Source organism: Podarcis liolepis, assembly GCF_965112155.1.
Source record: "Podarcis liolepis genome assembly, chromosome: 1".
Classification (NCBI taxonomy): Eukaryota; Metazoa; Chordata; class Lepidosauria; order Squamata; family Lacertidae; genus Podarcis; species Podarcis liolepis.
Genome location: NC_139554.1, coordinates 129,927,284 through 129,950,167, shown reverse-complemented (window position 1 = coordinate 129,950,167; position 22,884 = coordinate 129,927,284).

Below are 22,884 nucleotides of genomic sequence, written 5' to 3'. Positions count from 1 at the left end.
TGCGTCGTAAGGGCATTTTTACCCCCTTCGGCTTTCAATTGCTCTGTAACGCAGGCGTACGACTTCCACGGGCTGCTCTACCGACCAGGCAGCTCCTTTGCAGCATTTGTTGGTGTGGGGCACAAAAGACACAGAGGAAGCACAAAAGCTTGTTTAAGACCTACATGTTCACAAGAAGCTGTCTTCTACTGAAGAAGAAGAAGAAGAAAAAGAAGAAGAAGAGGAGGAGGAGGAGTTTGGATTTGATATCCCGCCTTTCACTCCCTTTAAGGAGTCTCAAAGCGGCTAACAATCTCCTTTCCCTTCCTCCCCCACAACAAACACTCTGTGAGGTGAGTGGGGCTGAGAGACTTCAAAGAAGTGTGACTGGCCCAAGGTCACCCAGCAGCTGCATGTGGAGGAGCGGAGACGCGAACCCGGTTCCCCAGATTACGAGACTACCGTTCTTTACCACTACACCACACTGGCTCTCTACTGAGCCAGGCCATGTGACCCACCTAGGTCAGTATTGTGTACAGTTCTCCATCTCTGCCCCTCCTTTCTTGCATAGCCCAAGGCAGGGCCCTTCCAGACTGGGGAGTTTTTGTTTGCTTGCTTGCTTGCTTCTTTGTTTTGCAGGCATGTTCTGCAACATATCCTTGATGCAATAATAGTGCATCCATGGCGGATTTATACTGGACCGTCCACACATAATTCTGCTTTGTTAGTTGTTCGGCGATTGCTCTCTGGAGAGGTGCTCTGGAGCTATAGTGTAACCAAAGCAGGACAGAAAATGAACTGGAATAAACAGAGGATTTCAGCAGATCAGGTTGGCACCAATGGGAAACAAAGGAATATGCCGGCCCCAGAACTTCTGCAGGTGCAAATGGGAGCCTGTATAATTGTCCCCAACATCATCACAAACATGAATGATTGCGAATGTGCAATAGAAAGGACATTGAGAGCGCCCAGTTTGATTTGAGTTGAAATACTGTATTTACTCGAGTCTAATGGGCCATTAAATCTAATGCGCACCTCAGAACTTTGAAACAAAACCCCCCTATATGCTGGCAAATGTAAATGTGCGATTGAATGTAGCACCGTAATTTTCGCAACATAATTTGGCCAAAAAAAGGTGAGCATTAGATCTGAGTAAATATGGTAGCTTTATGGAAAAGCATCATATAGGGCAATGATACCTGGTATCCCAGGTATCCCGGGTGGCGCTGTGGTCTAAACCACAGAGCCTAGGGCTTGCCGATCAGAAGGTTGGCGGTTCAAATCCCTGTGACGGGGTGAGCTCCCGTTGCTCGGTCCCTGCTCCTGCCAACCTATCAGTTCAAAAGCACCTCAAAGTGCAAGTAGATAAAAAGGTACCACTCCGGCGGGAAGGTAAACGGCGTTTCCGTGTGCTGCTCTGGTTCACCAGAAGCGGCTTAGTCATGCTGGCCACATGACCCGGAATCTGTACGCCAGCTTCCTCGGCCAGTAAAGGGAGATGAGCGCCGCAACCCCAGAGTCGTTTGTGACTGGAGCTAACGACCAGGGGTCCCTTTACCTTTACTTTATCTCCATATTATATGGGAAACCAGGGCCATCTTTACCCAAAAAAGCTCAAAAACTTTGAGTTCACCCCCCCCCCAAATCTGGGGGTGGCTAAACTAAATTTGGGGGCACTAGGCGGATCTTTGCACCCCTGCGGCACATATGTTAAAGACAGCTCTGTGGGAAACGTCTATATTCTGGGGAGCCACATACTCTGTTCTTCACATGGTGGTTCGGGGCTTTGAGGTGTGTTTTGCACCACAACCTCAATCCCCTCAAAGGTGGTCACCCTCCCCCATCAATTTTCAAAGCAACCAGAAAATGGCTTAACAAAACCTAGAGAGATCTAAACTGCAGGAGGTCTCTGTTTCTCACAACTGTCGACAGCAGATTCTTTTTTTTACAAGACTGAAACTATGGACAACCTTTTTACCACACCTTGATTAAAATTTGACAGGGGCCTTGAGGGCTTCCACCACTGCTATTATAAGGCATGAAAAACAGAAAAACAGAAGAAAAAACTGCTGCAGTTAATATGCCCTCGATGGCACTCTGTTTTTATACTGGTCCCTCAGTTCTAACTCAGTTGCCGGCTAGACTTTCCCACATAGCCAATCACACATGGTTTCCTCCTCAGTTACAGCTGAAAGGAAAGAGCAACAAAAAGTTATGGATTCTTCCCCAAATCACTTCCTCTCTCAGCAGGACCAAATAGACATTGCAGACTTGTGTGTGTGCGTGTGTGGGGGTTTTTTCAAGTTCCTGGAGGGCTAATGAACATTCTTAAGCCTGTTAATTAGTCAAGAAGGCAGATTGCTTCGAGGTCTCTTCACCGACAAGTCATTGCTGGTTCCTGTGGAAAAAAAACCCAGAGTGGAAGTGCCAATATCTATGCGACATGCTTTAAAATGGTGTTGTTTCTTCTCTGCCTCTCCTTATCTACTAATTTAAGATGTGCGCTGCGTCACAAAGAGCTGTTGTAATGACCCGAGGTTGCAAACTATAAAACTCTTATATAGAGAACACAGATCGCCTTCCACGCTAATATAAATTGAATGCAAATGTGGTCCCTCACCATCCTCGTGGATGCAAAGTGCTTTGACTGTTCCACAGCTGCTCCCGTATCAAATGAGACTTCCGCCTTAGGAGAATTTTAAAAAGAAGGTCTTATTCCTTTCCAGGTACCCTGGGCCATTGGACTCCAACTCCCATCAGCACCAGCCAGCATGGAAATGGTGAGGGATGATGGGACCAGTAGCCTAAAAACATCTGGAGGGCCACAGATTCCCCATCATGGCTTTATCCTACAAAAGGGGTCTGGAAAGATGCTGGTTCTTTTAACCAAATAAAAACATACATTTTTGTGGAAAGAGATAAGATTTATTGCAGTCTGCAGAAAGCATAAAATGGTGCAGAGGATTTCTCCAAATTCTGGACCTCGAATACAAAATTCAACACACTTTTATAACATTCTCCTTTATGTGAACAATCCTTTCCATGGCTCCAATTGGTCATCGGAGCACGTGGACAACTTGTGAACACCCTTTGGCCAAAGTTGTTGAGCTTTTTTAGCAAAAAAAGGTTTTGAGCTGTTTTTAAGGACAATCGTCACAGTATTCTGGATGTGTCCAGGAGATTCCAGACGCATGGCAACCCTAACAAAAATATGCTTCTGCCAACTATACACTATCATAACAGCACATTGTTTTAAAACAAAGTTATAAATCCATCCATTCTTCTGTCTCCTGCAAAATGTTTTGGTTGTCTGTTACATGACATGGTCAGTCTGAGTGATTGTTCTTTGGAACCTCTAGTCTCTTCAAGGCCACCTCATCTTTCTGCTATACGAAGCTGGTAATAATAATAATAATAATAATAATAATAATAATAATAATAATAATAATAATAATAATAATTTATTTATAACCCGCCCATCTGGCTGGGCTTCCCCAGCCACTCTGGGTGGCTTCCAAAAAAATATTAAAATACTGTAATACATCAAACATTAAAAGCTTCCCTAAACAGGGCTGCCTTCAGATGTCTTCTAAAAGTCTGGTAGTTGTTGTTCTCTTTGACATCTGGTGGGAGGGTGTTCCACAGGGAGGGCGCCACTACCGAGAAGGCCCTCTGCCTGGTTCCCTGTAACTTGGCTTCTCGCAGTGAGGGAACTGCCAGACGGCCCTTGGAGCTGGAACTCAGTGTCCGGGTAGAACGATGGGGGTGGAGACACTCCTTCAGGTATACTGGACCGAGGCTGTTTAGGGCTTTAAAGGTCAGCAGCAACACTTTGAATTGTGCTCGGAAACATACTGGGAGCCAATGTAGGTCTTTCAAGACCGGAGTTATATGGTAAGAGAGGTCCTGCTTGTTAGCAAAAAGACAAAAGTGCGTCTTCTATTCATGGGAGGGTGTGCATGGAGAAGAGAAAAACAGTTTAAACCTCCAATCTGTGATTCTGATTCTACAGTGTAATAACACAGCGAGGTCTCAATCCTTCCTTTACTCGATTGACAGAGATGATCAGAATGATACTGGGCACTTCAAGCTTTGAGACTTAATCAGCATGACATTAAGTGTGTAAAACAATTGCATTAAAAATCTCTGCTTAGCTAGGTATCTGCTTTCATACAGGACAATGGCACAGATAACGCTGTGGCTGTGAGAATGTGTTTGTGCAGACTCAACACTTAGCAGGCTGAGGGCAGTTGTGTATCAAAAACATTTTCTGTGACAGAGGGTGAGAGCATAGGGTTCTGACGTACAGTGGTACCTCGGGTTACAGACGCTTCAGGTTACAGACTCCCCTAACCCAGAAATAGTACCTCGGGTTAAGAACTTTGCTTCAGGATGAGAACAGAAATCGGGCGGCGGCAGTAGGAGGCCCCATTAGCTAAAGTGGTGCTTCAGGTTAAGAACAGTTTCAGGTTAGGAACTGACCTCCAGAACAAATTAAGTTATTAACCCGAGGTACCACTGTACTTCCTGCGCCAGGTCATGACACCCAGGTATCAGTTGCACATTTGAAGATTCAGAGAGTCAACTCTTCTGCTGATTAAAGAAGGGAAATGATTAAAGAAACTGAAATGGGAAAAGATCTAAAACCCACACTTGCCAGAGTATCATAGAATTGTAGAATTGGAAGGGATCACAGAGTTCATTTAGCCCAAGTCCCCACGATACAGGCATCTCAACTAGATCATCCATGATAGATGGCCATCCGACCTTTTCATATAAACCTCCGAGGAGGCACCACAACCTCCCAACTGAACAGCTCTGACTGTCAGAAAGCTCTTCCTGATGTTGAGTCGGAATATCCTTTCTTGTAGCTTGAAGCCATTGCTTCGAGTCCTACCCTCCAGAGCAGGAGAAAACAAGCTTGCCCCATCTTCCGTATGGCAGCCCTTAAGATATTTGAAAATGACTATCATATCTCCTCCTTTCCAGGCTAGACATGTCCAACTCCCTCAGATGTTCCTCATAAGGCTTGGTTTCCAGACCTTTGATCATCTTGGCTCCTCTGCACATGTTCCAGCTTGTCAACATCCTTCTTAAATTGTGGTACAGTATCTGACATGCCCATTTCTGTGTGAAGCAGAGGGGCACTGAAGCAGACATTTGTGCCGCGTGTAGAAATATCTCCCCTGACCTCTGCTACTCCATCTCCCCGCTTTCTGCTATTCGCAAAGCTTCCCACTTCATGCCAGATTTGACATTGCAACAATAAGGGCTAGAAGCATGCCCTGCCAAACAGGAACAACACCCTGCAACTACGGGAGCTCAGCTTTTTACAGATTTTGTGTTAGGTGTCGAGTCTTGTGCTCTGTGGCGTGGCCCCAAGCCTCAAATTTACCACCTAGCCAAGTGGGGCCTCAATGTCAATCGTAGCCTTTAGGACGTGCAACAAATTGGACTGCAGATAAATTATTCCACCCTAACCTAACCTCCTTGCCACGAGATGTGATCAAACTGCCAATTGCAGCATGTGTAATCAATCTCTGTATGAGACGTTTCATTTTTGCTGTGCTGTGCATTAAAAGAGAGGCTGTGTTTTGTTGCTGTGGAGGAAATATTGCTTTTTCTCAAAAAAAAAGTCCCCCACCCACCCACCCCGTTCTAAGATCTACAAAAAAAAAAATCCCTCCTCCCTTTTTTTTGCAATCAGATATAGAGACGTGAAGAAACCAAGCTTGATTTCATATATCCAAGGGTAGTTTAAACAACAGTGCCTGGTGGCCGGGTAGTGGGGAGACAATTATTTTTAAACATCATGCGTCTGAAGGGGAGGGAAGAAAAAACCTTGAACAACATCTTTTTCCCCCCTCTCTCCCTCTGGCCACTTGTTGCTTTGATTAACGAGCCCATCTCTTCAGCTGCTATTCACACAGCTCGATAAAAACACTGTGGGATAGTTTAAGATTCTTTCTGGCATCTTGTTCAATATTCACGCTGTTTTCCATCAGCGTTATTAAAAACCAGATACAAAAGGAAGTTGTTTAAACAGGGCGGGGGCGGGGGCGAGGGGGGGAAGCCTCCCCTTATATCTGCCTGTTCAAATAGCAGCGGGTGCATTTTCTACCCAGGTGAGAAAATGGTGTCATTTGGCTGGCTTGGGGGGGGGGGGACTCTTTGAACGAACGAACGAAGCTATAATGAAGAGGCCTGGCCCAAAACTGGCACGTTTCCCAGGCCCCGAAAACGAGCGAGCGCAGTGGTGTCCTTGCAGAAACCTGGCTTCCTTTCAGCCCAGAGACTTATTAGGTTTCGGTGCCTCCCGCCATGTTTTGTTCTGCAAATCCCTTCTTCTGAAGAATTATGTGGCGAACTCCAAGGAGCACCGTCCTCTTGGTCACCATAGTAACCCAAGAGCATTCCAGCTAGGCACTGTGCGCCAGATACAATATTCAAGCAATCTGCCCTCTCCTGGCCATTCCACAGTCGCCTACCCAGAGAGTGACTAAAGAGGGCATTTCTGAGAAACAACTGTTGGCAAGGGGCACAAAGAGTCCGTAATAGCACACCCCACCTGGGGGTTAGCCTAGTGCTCGCTGTTAAGCCCTCCACCGGCTTGTTCCCTGCGCAACGTCTGCCCGAAAACCTCAGGTAGCCAGATTAAGCTTGACAAAAGAGAATTTCGGCAGAAGCCGCTTCTCCCTTTGGAGTTGGTGGTTAAGCATATGGGCTGAGAAGTCCATATGCCCATGCGGACACTCAGAGATAATAAACCAAGGCTGCGTGTTCTGTAATAGGTGTCATGTTCCAGAGCCATAAATCAATCCACACTACCTCTCAACCCCACATCTGTATTATGTGCGGATGTTAACAGCACCAGCCTATCTTGCAAGACTGCAAGAGGGATTACCGCGATAAAAGTACTTAGATGCTATCAAAGCGCTCAACATCATTACAGCAGCAGCTGATGGAACGGTGCTGCCAAATGTTCCGTTCATTTTGGGTTTTTAAAAATTCCGTACGACTTTTGCATAAAAACGTGCGTGCTCCCATTTGCACAACTGTTAAGGCTCAGCAGCTGCTGTGCGGTAATTTGTTGTGTTCATAAAATCATGTACAGTATAAATAGGTGACAGCTAAGCTAGTCCTGGGGACACGGGTGGCACTGTGGGTTAAACCACAGAGCCTAGGACTTGCTGATCAGAAGGTCGGCGGTTCGAATCTCCACGGCAGGGTGAGCTCCCGTTGCTCGGTCCCTGCTCCTGCCAAACTAGCAGTTCAAAAGGACGTCAAAGTGCAAGTAGATAAATAGGTACCGCTCCGGCGGGAAGGTAAACGGCGTTTCCGTGCGCTGCTCTGGTTCGCCAGAAGCGTCGTAGTCATGCTGGTCACATGACCCGGAAGCTGTACGTCGGCTCCCTCGGCCAGTAAAGCGAGATGAGCACCGCAACCCGAGTTGGTCACGACTGGACCTAATGGTCAGCGGTCCCTTTACCTTTTTAAGCTAGTCCTGATGTGGTCAACCCTAGCCTGCAGGACTCTTGGAAACATAAATTGGAGGTGCAAGGGCCCCAGTCTGGATCAGGACCCTGGTGTGGAAGCTGGCGACGCTTTAAACATCGCTGCCACTTCAGACAGCGGACCTCGCTAGCAATTTCCGTCTCACCCCAACTCCCAGTTTTGGCTTAGACTCACTCTGACCCCTTATATGGAATTTGGTATATAAATTTTCCCTTGGCTTTTTTGCTGGCCCATGTCGGACCAGCATGTATAGCTGGCTCGGGTGAATATCTGATGTTTCCTCCCTTTATGGTCTTGATTTATGGGCTACTCCTGCCAACCTAGCAGTTTGAAAGCACGTCAAAGTGCAAGTAGATAAATAGGCACCGCTCCGGCGGGAAGGTAAACGGCGTTTCCGTGCGCTGCTCTGGTTCCCCAGAAGCGGCTTAGTCATGCTGGCCACATGACCCGGAAGCTGTACGCCGGATCCCTCGGCCTATAAAGCGAGATGAGCGCCGCAACCCCAGAGTCGGTCATAACTGGACCTAATGGTCAGGGGTCCCTTTAACTTTACCTTACTAAAATGAGGCTGCATTTTAAGCTGTATTTTAAGCCATATTTTAATTAACTGTTTGTTGTTGTTGTTGTTTTCTATTACGTTTTATTGTAATTCATATTTGGTGTTAGCCGCCCTGAGCCCGGCTCTGGCCAGGGAGGGGAGGGTGGGGTATAAATAAAATTTTATTATTTATTATTATTATTATTCTCTAAATCAGGGGCGACTATGGAAAATAGGGACACTTGGAGGGTCTGCAACAGGCTCAAGGGTCCATAAAGAGTTTTATGGTTTTGTAAAGGTAAAGGGACCCCTGACCATTATGTCCAGTCGTGGCCAACTCTGGGGTTGCGGTGCTCATCTCGCTTTATTGGCCGAGGGAGCCGGTGTACAGCTTCCGGGTCATGTGGCCAGCATGAATAAGCCACTTCTGGAGAACCAGAGCAGTGCATGGAAACGCCGTTTACCTTCCCACTGGAGCGGTACCTATTTATCTACTTGCACTTTTGACGTGCTATCGAACTGCTAGGTTGGCAGGAGCAGGTACCGAGCAATGGGAGCTCACTCCATCGAACCACGACCTTCTGATCGGTAAGTCCTAGGCTCTGTGGTTTAAGTCGGTCTTAATAAGGAATGCGTTGCTTGAGAAAAATACAGTGGTACCTCAGGTTAAATACTTAATTCATTCCGGAGGTCCGTATTTAACCTGAAACTGTTCTTAACCTGAAGCACCACTTTAGCTAATGGGGCCTCCTGCTACCGCCATGCCGCCGGAGCACAATTTCTGTTCTCATCCTGAAGTGGAGTCTGTAACCTGAAGCGTATGTAACCTGAGGTATCACTCAGTGTGCCAACAGTGTCCTTCAGCTCTCTATATTGGACAAACAGGCCAAACCTTACACCAAAGAATAAACGGACATAAATCTGACATCAAGAATCACAAAACAGAGAAACCAGTAGGAGAACACTTCAATCTCTTCAATTCTTCTTCAATTCTATACAAGATCTCAAAGTAGCTGTTTTACTACAAAGGAATTTCAGAAATAGACTGGAAAGAGAAGCTGCTGAATTGCAACTCATTACCAAACTTAAAACCATGGAGAGACCTGGTCTGAACAAAGACATTGGATTCTTATCTCATTATACATGACTAAGCCATTTTTCACCTTCTCACCCCTTGCCTTTTCCTGTAAGACCTATTGCGGTCGTTAAGAGTCGTCAACAGGCTCATCTCAGCTATCTGCCAATCTCCCATTCCCACCACCCTTCTGAGTAATACCCCTCCCCACCTTCTCACTATATAGAAGGATCTGGCAACTTCTGTTTCAGTGTATCTGAAGAAGTGTGCATGCACACGAAAGCTCATACCAAGAACTAACTTAGTTGGTCTTTAAGGTGCTACTGGAAGGAATTTTTTATTTTGACTATGGCAGACCAACACGGCTACCTATCTGTAACTGAGGTACCACTGTATGACAGTTGTGTGGCGTATTTGGGCAATATCCTTCACTCCCTAAGAGTTATTCATGGGCTTGCATTTCCCGGACCAGATAATCAAAGGATTGGGTGTGGTATTTCGCTGACCCGTCAGGAGCAGTTGTGCGGCCTGATTTAAAGCCTCTATAGCTGGGGGAGCTGACCATGGATAAGAGTTGAAATTCAAAAACATCTGAGGGCACCATGTTGTCTCCCCCTGCCTTCTGAGACTCCTGAAGGGGAGTGAAAGGCGGGATATCAAATCCAAACTCTTCTCCTCCTCCTCCTCCTCCTCTTCTTCTTCTTCTTCTTCTTCTTCTTCTTCTTCTTCTTCTTCTTCTTCTTCTTCTTCTGGTGTGGCAGCCATTTATTTTAGCATCGTATTCTCCTGTTCTGCCCCCCAATTATGCATGTAAGCAAGCACCATGTGGGTAGATGGGACCAGTGCAATTTTTCTAGAAAAAAGAGGTGCTGGAACTCATCACGAAAGCCTCCCTCGTTCTCTTAGAATGGCAAGGGCACCTGCCTGAGAGGTGATGGAACTGAGTTCCGGTGAATTCTGACTGGGGCGGAAAGCAAAATGATGGCGGTCTAGGAACTTGCCACCTCACCCCAACCATGGCCTGCTTGTTTACCTACATGACCGGAGAGACACGAGGAACGGCGCCAAAGCAGTTGCCACGCCACAGCAGCAGTATTTGTTTCAGTTGGCCCTGAACCTAATCCTCGTTTTGTTGTAAACCAAGCGGCGCTTAAGCTTTTGCGTTTCAAATGTCGAGCCTATGTTGGCTACAAAGTACACCCAGTCTGAAAAACAGGCCTCTCGTTTCTCTCGCGCTGACCATATTCAAAAGTGATGTAAGAAGAGGCCCTCAGCTTTAGTTGTGTGAAACAACTCCAGGACCCAGGACCTAATGAGGTGAAGCAGATGGTGACAAGGTAGAGGGGCCGTTTCAGTGCTGTGCCCCTATTAAGGAATTCGCTTTCTCCAGAGAAGCTCACCTGTGCCTGGGTTTGGGTCCTTTTGGTGCCAGGTAAAGAACTTTTGGTTCCCTCAGGCCTTTTAATGATCAATATTTGATGCATTTTAATTTGTAGAACTACAGTGGTGCCTCGCAAGATAGAAAACTCGCTAGACGAAAGAGTTTTCCGTTTTGGAGGTGCTTCGCAAAACGAATCTCCTATGGGCTTGCTTCGCAAGACGAAAATGTCTTGCGAGTTCCTGCAGGGTTCCCCCCCTTTTTCTAAGCCGCTTATCAGCTGATCTGATAAGCCGATAAGCCGCTAAAAGCCGCTAAAAGCCGCTAATAGCGCTAATAGCGCTAATCCGCTAATCCGTCAATGGGCTTGCTTCGCAAGACAAAAAAACCACTAGACGAAGAGAATCACAGAACGGATTCTTTTCGTCTTGCGAGGCACCACTGTATTGTGTTTCCTCGTGTTGGGTTTTAGTGTTCTTTTTGCTGGTTTTATGCTGCTTCTTATTGTTTTATTTTTGTGTGTGTGTCTGTGTACTAGGTGCAGCTTCTGATTAAAAATGAGGGGAGGGGAGGGGAGGGGACCCTGAGGGTCATCTAGGCAATGCAGGAATATACATCTTCCTTTACAGGGTTCGAACCTGCAACCATGGCATTATCAGCACCACGCTCTAACCAACTGAGCTATAAATGCAGTTGATTGTTGATTGTATTTGTGTCTTATTGGTTTTAACTTGGCAATCAGCCAGAGGACATGGTTAATTAGGTGGTGTATAAAATGCCATAAATGAGTAAACAAACATCTCTGCAGCATATCTGAGCTGCCTTTCTCCTGAGGAACTCTGGCAGTCCCACCTTCTAAGACCCTTGAATGTCCTATCCTGGCCCCACATGCATGACCCAGGTTCTTCGGATACAGTGGTGCCTCGCAAGACGAAATTAATTGGTTCCGCAAGTTTTTTCTTCTTGCGAGTTTTTCGTCTTGCGAAGCACGGTTTCCCATAGGAATGCATTGAAAATCAATTAATGCGTTCCTAGGGAAACCGCTTGCAAGGCTGGCGGTGCGGAGAAGGGCTTTTCTCCCCACCGCAAGCCTTCAGGACAGGTACGGGAACAGAGGGGAAGGCGCGCAGCGCTTCTCCTCTGTTCCCGGGGCTTGCGTGGGAGGAGGGTTTTTCCTCCCCACCGCCAACATTCAGAACAGCATTCTGAATGTTGGCGGTGGGAAGGAAAACCCTCCTCCCACCGCAAGTCTTCAGGACAGCCATCCGATGCCGGGAGGGGGAAGGAGGCTGTTCCCCCCCCCACCTCCCGGCATCGGAGCTTCGTTCTGATGCCGGGCGGGGGAAGGAGGCTGTTCCCCCCCCACCTCCCGGCATCGGAGCTTCGTTCTGATGCCGGGCGGGGGAAGGAGGCTGTTCCCCCCCCACCTCCCGGCATCGGAGCTTCGTTCTGATGCCGGGCGGGGGAAGGAGGCTGTTCCCCCCCCACCTCCCGGCATCGGAGCTTCGTTCTGATGCCGGGCGGGGGAAGGAGGCTTTCCCCCCCCCACCTCCCGGCATCGGAGCTTCGTTCTGATGCCGGGCGGGGGAAGGAGGCTTTCCCCCCCCCACCTCCCGGCATCGGAGCTTCGTTCTGATGCCGGGCGGGGGGTGGGGGAGGAGGTCCGAGGACAGTGGGGAAGACGCGCTGCGCTTCCCCGCTGTCCCGGAGATTTCCCTATGGGCTGTCGTCTTGCGAAGCAAGCCCATAGGGAAATTCGTTTTGCGAAGCGCCTCCAAAACGGAAAACCCTTTCGTCTAGCGGGTTTTCCGTCTTGCGAGGCGTTCGTCTTGCGGGGTACCACTGTAGTTGAGAAGAGCTTGTGCTGTGTTCTGTATTTGACTGTGTTCTTTCAACCCTTCCTTTTGACATTAACTTAATCTTGGGTTGTGAAAGGTTGTGAAGACTTTGAACGAAGATGGCTTCCATCCATTCGAGAGCCCTCTTCATTCGCAGAAACTTGGCTACCTGCATGTCTTGGCGGCCATATGAAGAGATCGTAGCCACTTACAGATGTGCATGTGTCGCATGCCTCCACACATGTGGGGGTGCTGTGTCACTCAAGATTTGGGTGGGGGAATAACTCGTGCAATCCCAAAACTCTCTCCTGCACTGAAGGAACATTCGGTGAGGGAGTTCAAGTGACATTACGTAACTGAAAGTTTACACTTAAGTCTTCCTCTGTCTGTAAAGAACACTTACCTACACTCCAGGTTTTTTGCTGGAGCCATCTGGAGGAACTGTGACTAAATGAGCATACCTTGTTGTGGAGGTACTGGGCACAGTCCAACATTAGCCTGGAAAAGAGGAGACTGAGAGGAGATATGGTAAAGGTAAAGGGACCCCTGACCATTAGGTCCAGTTGTGACCGACCCTGGGGTTGTGGCGCTCATCTCGCTTTATTGGCCAAGGGAGCCGGCATACAGCTTCCAGGTCATGTGGCCAGCATGACTAAGCTGCTTCTGGCAAACCAGAGCAGCACACAGAAACGCCGTTTACCTTCCCGCTGGAGCGGTACCTATTTATCTACTTACACTTTGACGTGCTTTCGAACTGCTAGGTTGGCAGGAGCAGGGACCGAGCAACGGGAGCTAACCCCGTTGCGGGGATTCAAACCGCCGACCTTCTGATCGGCAAGTCCTAGGCTCTGTGGTTTAACCCACAGCGCCACCCGCATCCAGAGATATGGTAGCCATCTTCAAATAGCTGAAGGGCTGCCACATGGAAGATGGAGTAAGCTTGTTTTTCCCCTTCTCTGGAGGGTAGGACTTTCTGAAGGTAAGAGCTGTTCAATAGTGAGAGGTGGTGGACTCTACTTTCTTGGAGGTTTTGAAGCTGTGATGGCCTGGGACTCGGGCTTGGACTCAGAGCCAGAGGAGTCTCAGTCCGCACCGGATCCTTTGCCTCAGGCACCATCTGAACCTAGTCTGGGGCCTGATTCTGAAGAGCCCCAGTCTGCACAGGTTCCCCTGCAACAAGCACCAGCTGGGCCGAGTCAGGGGCCTGAGCCTGCCCTGGCTCCAGATGCGGGGATTACTTCGTTGCCTCCAGCTGGGCAATCACTTACAGCTGCTCCACTACCAGTTGGGTCAGGAGAGGCTGAGGCGGCCTCTGGGTCTAGTAACCCACCGACATCTCCCGAGCTGCAGAGACTGAGGTCTGAGAGAAGGAGAGACCTGAGTACTCGCAGGAGGAGTGCTCACCTTTGGCGAGACAGCGAGGTGAGTCACCGGGGGATCAGGACCGGCCGTTACCCCGACAGAGATAAAAGGCTGCTGGACCCAACCCCAGGTTGTGGGAGCAATGTTGCTGTTTGTCAGAACCTGCCTGTGAGCCTGTGCCTGACCTTGCCTGGTTTCCTGCCTCGTGTCCTGCCTTGGCCCTGTCGGACTGACTCTTCCTGCCTTGGCCCTGTCAGACGGAATCCTCGTGGAACCCTTGGATTCGGGACCGGACCTGGACCGTGTTACTCGGGTTACCCCCGGGTCCAGCACAGAAGCAGAAGTTAGACGGCCATCTTTCATGGATGCTTTAGCTGAGATTCCTGCATTGCAGCGGGTTCGACTCAATGACCCTATGATTCTATGATCCTACCTGTTCCACTTCTCTTCTTGATGAACCTGGCTTCCACTCGCTGGATCATCACTTTGTCGTGGTGAGTGGGCTTGCATGTTCCTATGACCCTTGTGAGCGAAGCCGTCAGGAATCTCGTACTCCCAGCAGGGTCAACCAAGGCAGTAAGCTCAAAGGGAAGGATCTAGACAAATGATCCAAGAAGTCCTCAATGGCAGAGCAGGCGGATGACAACAAGCGGTATGTTACAACGGCTGTGAAGCTGCAGCAGAAGGAATCTACTGGTTTGTCGTGACTACTTCATGCCATCGGAACAGAGCCCTACTGTGAAGAACGCACATTGTGATCTGCACACATAAAACAAATTCACACACAGGCGTATAGCTGTCAACTTTTCCTTTTTTTAAAGGGAGATTCCCTTATTCCGAATAGGATTCCTCGCAAGAAAAGGGAAAAGTTGACAGCTATGCACAGGCGTCTTCAAAAAACCAAAAACCGTGTCTATGGAAGACAATCTTACTCAGCTATGAGTGATCACCAAAGAAGAAGAAGAAGATGATGATGATGAAGCTGGCTCTGTTTAGTAGGCACTGTTTAATGTATAATATATACCTTGTTGTTATTTGTTTTTGCCTAATGGAAACAAGAGATTCCCAGCAGTGGAGACTGGTCCATTGGGGGGATGGGCCCATCAAACCCAGTCTGCCCTCAGCTGGCCCCCACCCACTTGTTACAAGAGTCTGGGGTGAAATTGCCAGCCCCCTTCATCCCCCTTTGTCTCAGTGTTGCCTCTTGTACTCAGCAGGGAAAGAAATGAGGACAAAACTATAATTAGTGAGCTCTGTCATTGGCCCCAGCACCACCCACCAGTGGTCTGCTTGCCTCCTGCCATAGCAGTCCTGGTGGGCACTGACCACCCCTGATTCCCAAAAAATGAGATTTCTTGCTTGTTTTCCTCACTCTTGTTTCATTTCAGGATCTGTCTCTGCGAGAACAATGGCTGGGTCATTATTTGGAGACACGAAACAAGGGAATTAGAGCTCAGGATTCTCTGCAATGCTGTTCTGACCCACAGAGTGGACTGATAATAATGAGAACAAGATGATTTCTGGCTGGAAATAACTGGAGTTCTTGCCTTTGTAAACAAGAGTTGATGATTCAAGACAGCAAGCTTGTTCCAACAGCCCCTGAAAGAACCTTGGATCATCCCTAATGTTGTTTAGCAACACCTGGTGTAAACCTTTAAAATTGCACCGGACGGCGCAAGGAATTGACAGCTTGTACAGGAATTGCGGGTAATGAGAAAACCTGGTTGTTCTAACACTGTCTAAACAGTGTCAACAATGCTGCCTAAATGGTGTCAGTTTAACCAAGGACTCCATTACTGATGAGATGGCATCATTTAGCAGGGGCTGCAATATAACAGATGGATGGTGAGTCCGACTGGAGTCAACATCTGGATTTATTGACTGAGACAGACATAATAGAGCAAGGGTTTGCCTCACTCAATATTTACCAGTAGAGACCATAAATCTTGGCATTGACCAACAACAAAAGTCAATATGTATGCATTGTTACATACTTTCCTTTTGGCCAAAGCAGCCGTTCTCGATATGGATTTAATTAAATATAGCTTAATACTGAGTTATAGCATGGCTGGAGCATGACAGTATGTGCAGGAAATGTGGATTTGATAACATGGCAGCCACCTTTGGTTTGCTGTAATCCCACAGCTAGTGAGAGAGGAACCAGTATTGCTTTGAGACTAAAGAATTTTTTGTCCCTGATGGCCGTATATCAGCAATTGGGCTTCAGAAGAACCATGTTAAACAAGATGATGTCATTCTGTTTGGGAGAGTTTAAGTCCCCTATGAACATCTACAGGGTATTTGGCCTGCATAGGAATCAATTATAAACAAGACAAATGGTGCATTAGAACAGACTATTGGTGCATGTCTTAGTTGTAATATATGTTGTTCTGCTAAGTAAGAAATTATTTAGAGAAACCCTAAGCAGGTCATGTTCCATCAAGAAGCTTTTTTAAAAAAGAAAAGAAAAATTATGTGGGCAGTGATTATCTTGACCATGGGACCAGCAATCTGGCAGAAAGTTGTGGAACGATTCCCCCCTCTCTTCTAAGAGTTTGAAAGTTTGTAGGGACTCTTAACTACGGTTTCACAGTTCCAGAGACCTCAAGCTGACAGATTGGTCACACGTGAGATTGTGTGATTCTACACATATAATGAGGTGATAGCCCCATTACGGTCTTTCCCCAGCCCCCAGTCTTGATTAGCCAAGACTAAGCATGACAATCAGTAAACCAGAGAGAGTGAATTGTGTGTTTTACTTGCTGCAAAGTGCCTTGAGTCTTTGCTGGAGGAATTTAATAAACGTAAACCTAATCCTGTGGCCTCCAGCAGCTCCCATCATGAGAGCCATCTTCAAATTTCTCAAGGTCTGTCGTGTGGAAGAGGAAACAAGCTTGTTTTCTCCTGCACTGGAGGGTTAGGACACAATATCTTAAAAGTTACAATAATGGAGAGTCTGACATCAGGAAGAACTTTCTGACAGTCAGAGCTGTTCTACAGTGGAACGGTCTAATAAAATACAGGATTCTCAGCTAACATCTCCCTCAGAAGGTGGTGGACTCTTCCACATTGGAGGTTTTTAAGCAGAGGTTGGAAGGCCATCTGTCATGGATGCTTTAGTGGAGATTCTACCATTGCAGGGGGTTGGACTAGATGACTGGGGGTCCCTTTCAATTCTATGATCCCTGCCTGTAATGGGTTTGAGTTACTCGTGCGTAAACTGTCCCCGTTAGGGAGCTTAATTGCCTGGGTTAAACCGTCCTGACTGCACAGCCCATCTCAGCGTGGCTGCCTCAGTCACTGGCAGAATCTGTCTGTGGGCGTTTCTTAAACCTTTTCCAGCATAAAAGCTGTTTGACTCCCAGTCATCTCCGCCTCTCACTGCGCGGGAGTCTTCTGCGCAGGGAGGGCGTGGGTAGTGGAGGACCAGTGCTCTCCTCACTGATGTCCAGGGAAGAATCCCGGAGCTCTGCCTCCGCTTTCCCCATTTGCCCTCCTGGATCCCTGGTGTTACACCGATTTCCTTCCCCCTCTACCAAGCTGCGTCTCCCCCTGGTGCTGGTACCTTCTTCTGCAGAATCGGGGAGCCTCTCCTTCTTCTTTCGCTCTGATGTCAGTTCCCTGACACTGCCCATTGGCTGTGCTGCCTGGGGCTGGTGGGAGTTGGAGTCCCATTGCATCCAGAGAGCCCACAAATTCCCTACCCCTTTCTACCCCTTTCCATCTGACACCCTGTTATTGCACACTTCTGAATTCTCTTTGATTTCCATCTCTGTCTTGAAATACAATACAGCAGGGCATTCCAGCTGTGACTTGTGTTACATGGTTCCAAGATCAACCTTGTCTCAGATGCTCAGCTTCTGCAAATACTTGCTTTTTTGGATACAACGTCAAATGCAATGAATTGTGTGTGTTTTTTTGTGTACTTTTCTCAGGCCATACATTTTTCAAGTCACAAAACTTGAGAATTTGAAAGTGATGGGTCCTAAACGTGAGTTGAATATGTCGCCTGCCTTTTAAAATATGCTCTTATTTTCTGATCTCCCTTATAACTTCTCTGAATATCTTCTTGCACGAGATGTTCCACTATCCCAGTCTTTAATGTGAGACTAGTTCATACTGAGCTGCTTATCAAAACATTTCTTTCCTTCTTCCAGTTAAAGTCAGTGGAAGCAAATCGTCAAGACTAGTTTTTAGCTCTCTGTGTAAGAACTATCCTTTCAGAAGTGGCCGCATTGTAGGAAGCAGGCGAATTATGGAGAAGTATGTGTCAGAAAATGTAACAGGCACTTCTGCATGCTTTTCGCTTGGTTTTCCTAGATCACTACCCAGCAGAGCGCAGAATACTTCTCTGTGGTTTCTATTTGCTTTTGAATGTCGGTGGCAAGGCTCAACTGCTACTGAAAATCAGCAGGCGGAATCCAGTGGCTTACAATATTATGCAAAGTGATGCCCTTGCAAAACAGTAAAATGGATGGTGTAAGATGCTGCTGCAGCTCTGCTTGAGTAAAGCTAGGTTAAAGGCTCTTCACGCATCTTATGTTAAGGGCCCCTTTCCCCACATCAAATCCTCTGCCGTAGAGTTCCCTTTCCTCTCTCACGAAAGATTACTGGGCTATGTTCTAGATGCACCAAGCTCTTCCCTATAAAATGCATTGCAGGGGACTTAGCAAAATAAGCAGGAAGGCCCCCCCAAAAAACAAGAAGTACACGTGTCATCAGACACTCTGCACATGCCCCAAAATAATAATAATAGTAATAATAATTTATTTTTATACCCCGCCCATCTGGCTGGGCTTCCCCAGCCACTCTGGGCGGCTTCCAACAAAACACTAAAATACAATAACCTATTAAACATTAAAAGCTTCCCTAAACAGGGCTGCCTTCAGATGTCTTCTTAAAGCTTGGTAGTTATTTTTCTCTTTGACATCTGGTGGGAGGGCGTTCCACAGGGCGGGGGCCACTACCGAGAAGGCCCTCTGCCTGGTTTTCTGTATCTTGGCTTCTCGCAGTGAGGGAACCGCCAGAAGGCCCTCGGAGCTGGACCTCAGTGTCCGGGTAGAACAATGGGGGTGAAGACACTCCTTCAGATATACTTGACCGAGGCCTTTAAACTTCATTCGGCAGGCAAATGTGCGTGCAGAGGACCTCTGGAATAAACCGTCTGCCCTCACCGAAAAGAGATTGTTTGTCCTCGTAGGAACGAGATGCGCAAAATCTAATGCCTAAATGTGTGCATGATCATTTGCTCACTGCCAACATAAGCACGGACCTATGTTTGGACTCCAGTAGCCCTGGAAAGAACAAAAGCTTCCTCATCCATTAACTCAATCCAGAGCTATCTGCCTCTCCTAAGGTTAAACCTCCTTCTCCTTCATGTCCAACACGGGGCACACTTCAAATCAAATACCTTTATTGGCATCACAGTATAAAACATTTCAAGTCACTGGGATAATTGAAAGGACAAGGGGGAAGCTGTCATCAGGTCACATTGTGATCTTGTGCACTTAGATATTCTGCTTCGCCCTGTCTGTTTCCCAAAAGGAAGGTTTGTTGGGAACCCTTTCTGGTAAAATTGTGGCTAAAAAGGAAGCTACTAAAGCAGTGATATCTTTGTCCCGCTCTGCCAGGAAAAACCTCATTTGACTTCTTCTCAGAGTTATGGGCCAGAGGTCCAACGCTTTGCTCAGCATCAGTTGGCGAGGTCCACTGGCAGAGGAAGAGGGGGCTGGGGGAGCACACTGCCCCCGGCAGCGCGATCCATCATGGCTGCCCCCCACCCCCAGAATGCGCACCCCTCCCCTGAGGGCGGCGCTGTTGGAAAATTCCATTCCACCCTAAGGAGCAGACATGGGATTGTTACGTGTTGCATGTCTGTTTACATTCCAGCACAGTCTACTGGGAACTTTGTTATGTGCATAGCTTTTGCTTTACACTTTCTCTCTGAGAAGAAAGGGAGACGACATGTTTTCTTTGTCCTGATTTATGCTTAATAAATCTTTAGCTGTTAGTATGTTTCCACAAGCCTCACGCCTGTTCTGTTTGCGCAGTATGCTCTGCTAATATAGCGTGCTCAGGCTTTTGGAGTCTGAGTCGCTGGTTTACGTTGCACCAGAGATCGGGGGGTCGTCACGGCTGGAAGGGCATGATCCAGCTGGAAGGGCATGATCCGACAGGCGCACCCCGCCCCCAGAACGTGACCCCGCCCCTTTGGGTGATGTGCCCCGCCCCCAAGACGCACGCCAGCCCCGCCCCTGCCTGCTCTCCATCCCCGGTGCTAGAGCATGAAGCCCCGCCACTGGCGAGGTCTGCTGTGTAAATAACAATCTAAGAGAATGCGAGGGACACACTTCATTCTACTTGGCTCTTGATCCTTCACCTTTGCTCCCCTAGGACTGCAAATCCACCAATCGTTTTGCAGTCTCCCTTCTCTCCAGCCTCAGCCTCCTCACCTTTTCTATCATGTGTCCTCTCCCCTTGGAAAATGGAGTGTTTAACCGTCTCTGAGCAATAAACCATAGTAGGTGCTCTCCTCATGTAGGCTATGCCAAGAATTTGTTAGTCTCATTGACCTCATGAGAACAGATCACCTGAGGCTCAGCCAGATCCTTTCTCCGCTTCCCCTATCCAGTTCCCTTACCCATTTCTCATGTTTGTTGTTTCCCTCTGGCTAGTTAGGAACGTCTAAGAAGGCCACTAGCTTTGAGTTCTCCAAGAATATCTTTTCTATTCTTAAGCCATATTGAGTGGGCCGCTACTGAAACTATAGTTAATTTTCAGGGTATTTGTAGCACGCAATGGGCTGTACACCACGCATTGTGGCACATAATGAGCCACATAATTGAAGATCCCAAATATCAGGCCTCCATAGCTATGCGTGTAACTTGCAAGGGTCAGAAACATGTGAACAGAGACATGTCCAGGCTTGGTAACAGGGCTGATTCACCACATTTTGAAGCAAATGAATACATATTTCAATCTTAAAGGGAAAGGACCCAGTCAGGCCATTAAGTCCAGATCCTGATCTTACTTAACTGCACCACTGTTTGGATAATGGCAAACAAACTGTGTTCCTGGGTAACGTTTAAGGAGGTTGAGGGTGGATGCTGTCTCCCCTCCCCTTGTGTCAAAAGTAAATAAATTTGCCTTTCTAGCTAACTCATTGGTTCGACTTGCTGAGGGCGAAAACAGATGTTACAGTTAAAATGTGTTGTGAGTGGTTTGAACAGACATTCCTGAAAGTGTGTTTCCAGAACATAGTTTTGGGGCAACAGATGTGTATTGGAATCATTTCCATCACACTGAAAATGTTACCTCTATCTTCACCTTGAGTAATTTAATAAACTATTAAATGGATATGTGTGTTGGGTTTGTACACCAATTACACAAATTGCTTTACTCATTTTTTTATTATTATTTTTTTAAAGGATGGCTTGGCTTGAAAAGCACAGTAAATAGACTACTTTTTCACTGTGTAATGTTACTCTCGTACTGAAACCTCTTTGCCCCCACCCTTGAAATCTCAAACAATACTTCTGGATTTTAGGCAGCTTTTCACCCTACTCATTCCTGTATATGTTGCAGGGGAAATGTGGTAATAAAAGACAAAAAGTATTTTGGACAAGTTGCCTACCATTATTAATCTTCTTGTCCAAGATTCCCTGATGAGCTTCTACGGATCCCACAGTTTTCCTAGCAAAGCAATTTGCAAACCATTATTATTATTATATTATTATTATTATTATTATTATTATTATTAATCTCACGTTGGGCAAGCTAAACTTTCTTTTTTTTAATAAATATTTTTTATTAGATTTCCATTAAAAAAATTTTTTTACAAAATTATACATCCATTTTTAACTTAAACCCTTTTTTCCAGAACTTCCCTCAGCTTGTCTGATAATTTTCCATTTATTTTTTATCCTCGTCTCACATTTCCCAATATTATATTGCACTCAAATACTCTTAATCACATCATATTTTTAAAACAATATTTCTAACAGTAATTTCACAGAGCTTCTTGAAAGCCAACGAACGTTATTTGCTCATCACAGAAATTTTTGATATACTCTGTAAATTTCTTCCAGTTCTCGGAGAGTCTCTGGTCACGTTGGTTCCTAATTCTTCCCGTCAATCTGTCCATTTCTGCGTATTCCATTAGTTTCATCCTCCATTCTTCTTTCATGGGCATCTCTTCCTGTTTCCATTTCTGTGCCAGCAAAATTCTGGCTGCTGTTACTGCATACAAAACTAATTTCACATCTTTTTTACTAATTTCATTATCCAGTATTCCCAACAAGAGAGCTTCTGGTTTTTTAACAAAAGTATATTTCAGCATTTTCTTTAACTCATTATATATCATTTCCCAGAAATTCTTTACTTTTTTACATTCCCACCACATATGATAAAATGTTCCTTCTTTTTCTTTACATTTCCAACATTGTACCTTGGTTTTCAAACAGCTTAGTTCTCGGACGTTTTGACTCCCAAAAGCCGCAAACCCGGAAGTGAATGTTCCGGTTTGCAAACTATTTTTGGAAGCCAAACGGCCAATGAGGTTTCTGTGGCTTCCGATTGGCCACAAGAGCTTCCTGCAGCCAATCAGAAGCCACACTTTGGTTTCCAAACATTTTGGAAGTTGTACCAAGGTACCACTGTATTTACTTAGAGCAGGCATAGGCAAACTCCGGCCCTCCAGATGTTTTGAGACTACAATTCCCATCATCCCTGCCCACTGGTCCTGTTAGCTAGGGGTGATGGGAGTTGTAGTCCCAAAACATCTGGAGGGCCGAGTTTGCCGATGCCTGATTTAGAGGTTCATTCCATCCCGTTTCTGCAATATTTGCCATAGGGGGTGCTGATAATTCAGGGCAAATGTAACATCTAGACAGGTCCTGAGTGACTCTTGTCCCCCTGAAATGACAAGCCCTTGGCCAACAAAGGGGATAAAGCACCAGCAAGGTTGCTGTAGACGTATTTCTTTACGTGATGGATAGAGGCCTTATGAGTTTTGACTGCATTTTGATTATGTAGAACCCCAAACAGCAATGTCACATCCATTCAGCACTTACATCTGTTCATCCAGCCCAGGCTCTTTATTAAGCTGCACAGTTTTACTCTTTATTCCTGCTCCAAGACTGTCTGAATATTATAAGCTTTGCTCTCTTTCATTTTTAATCTTTTGAAATTCCTCATTATG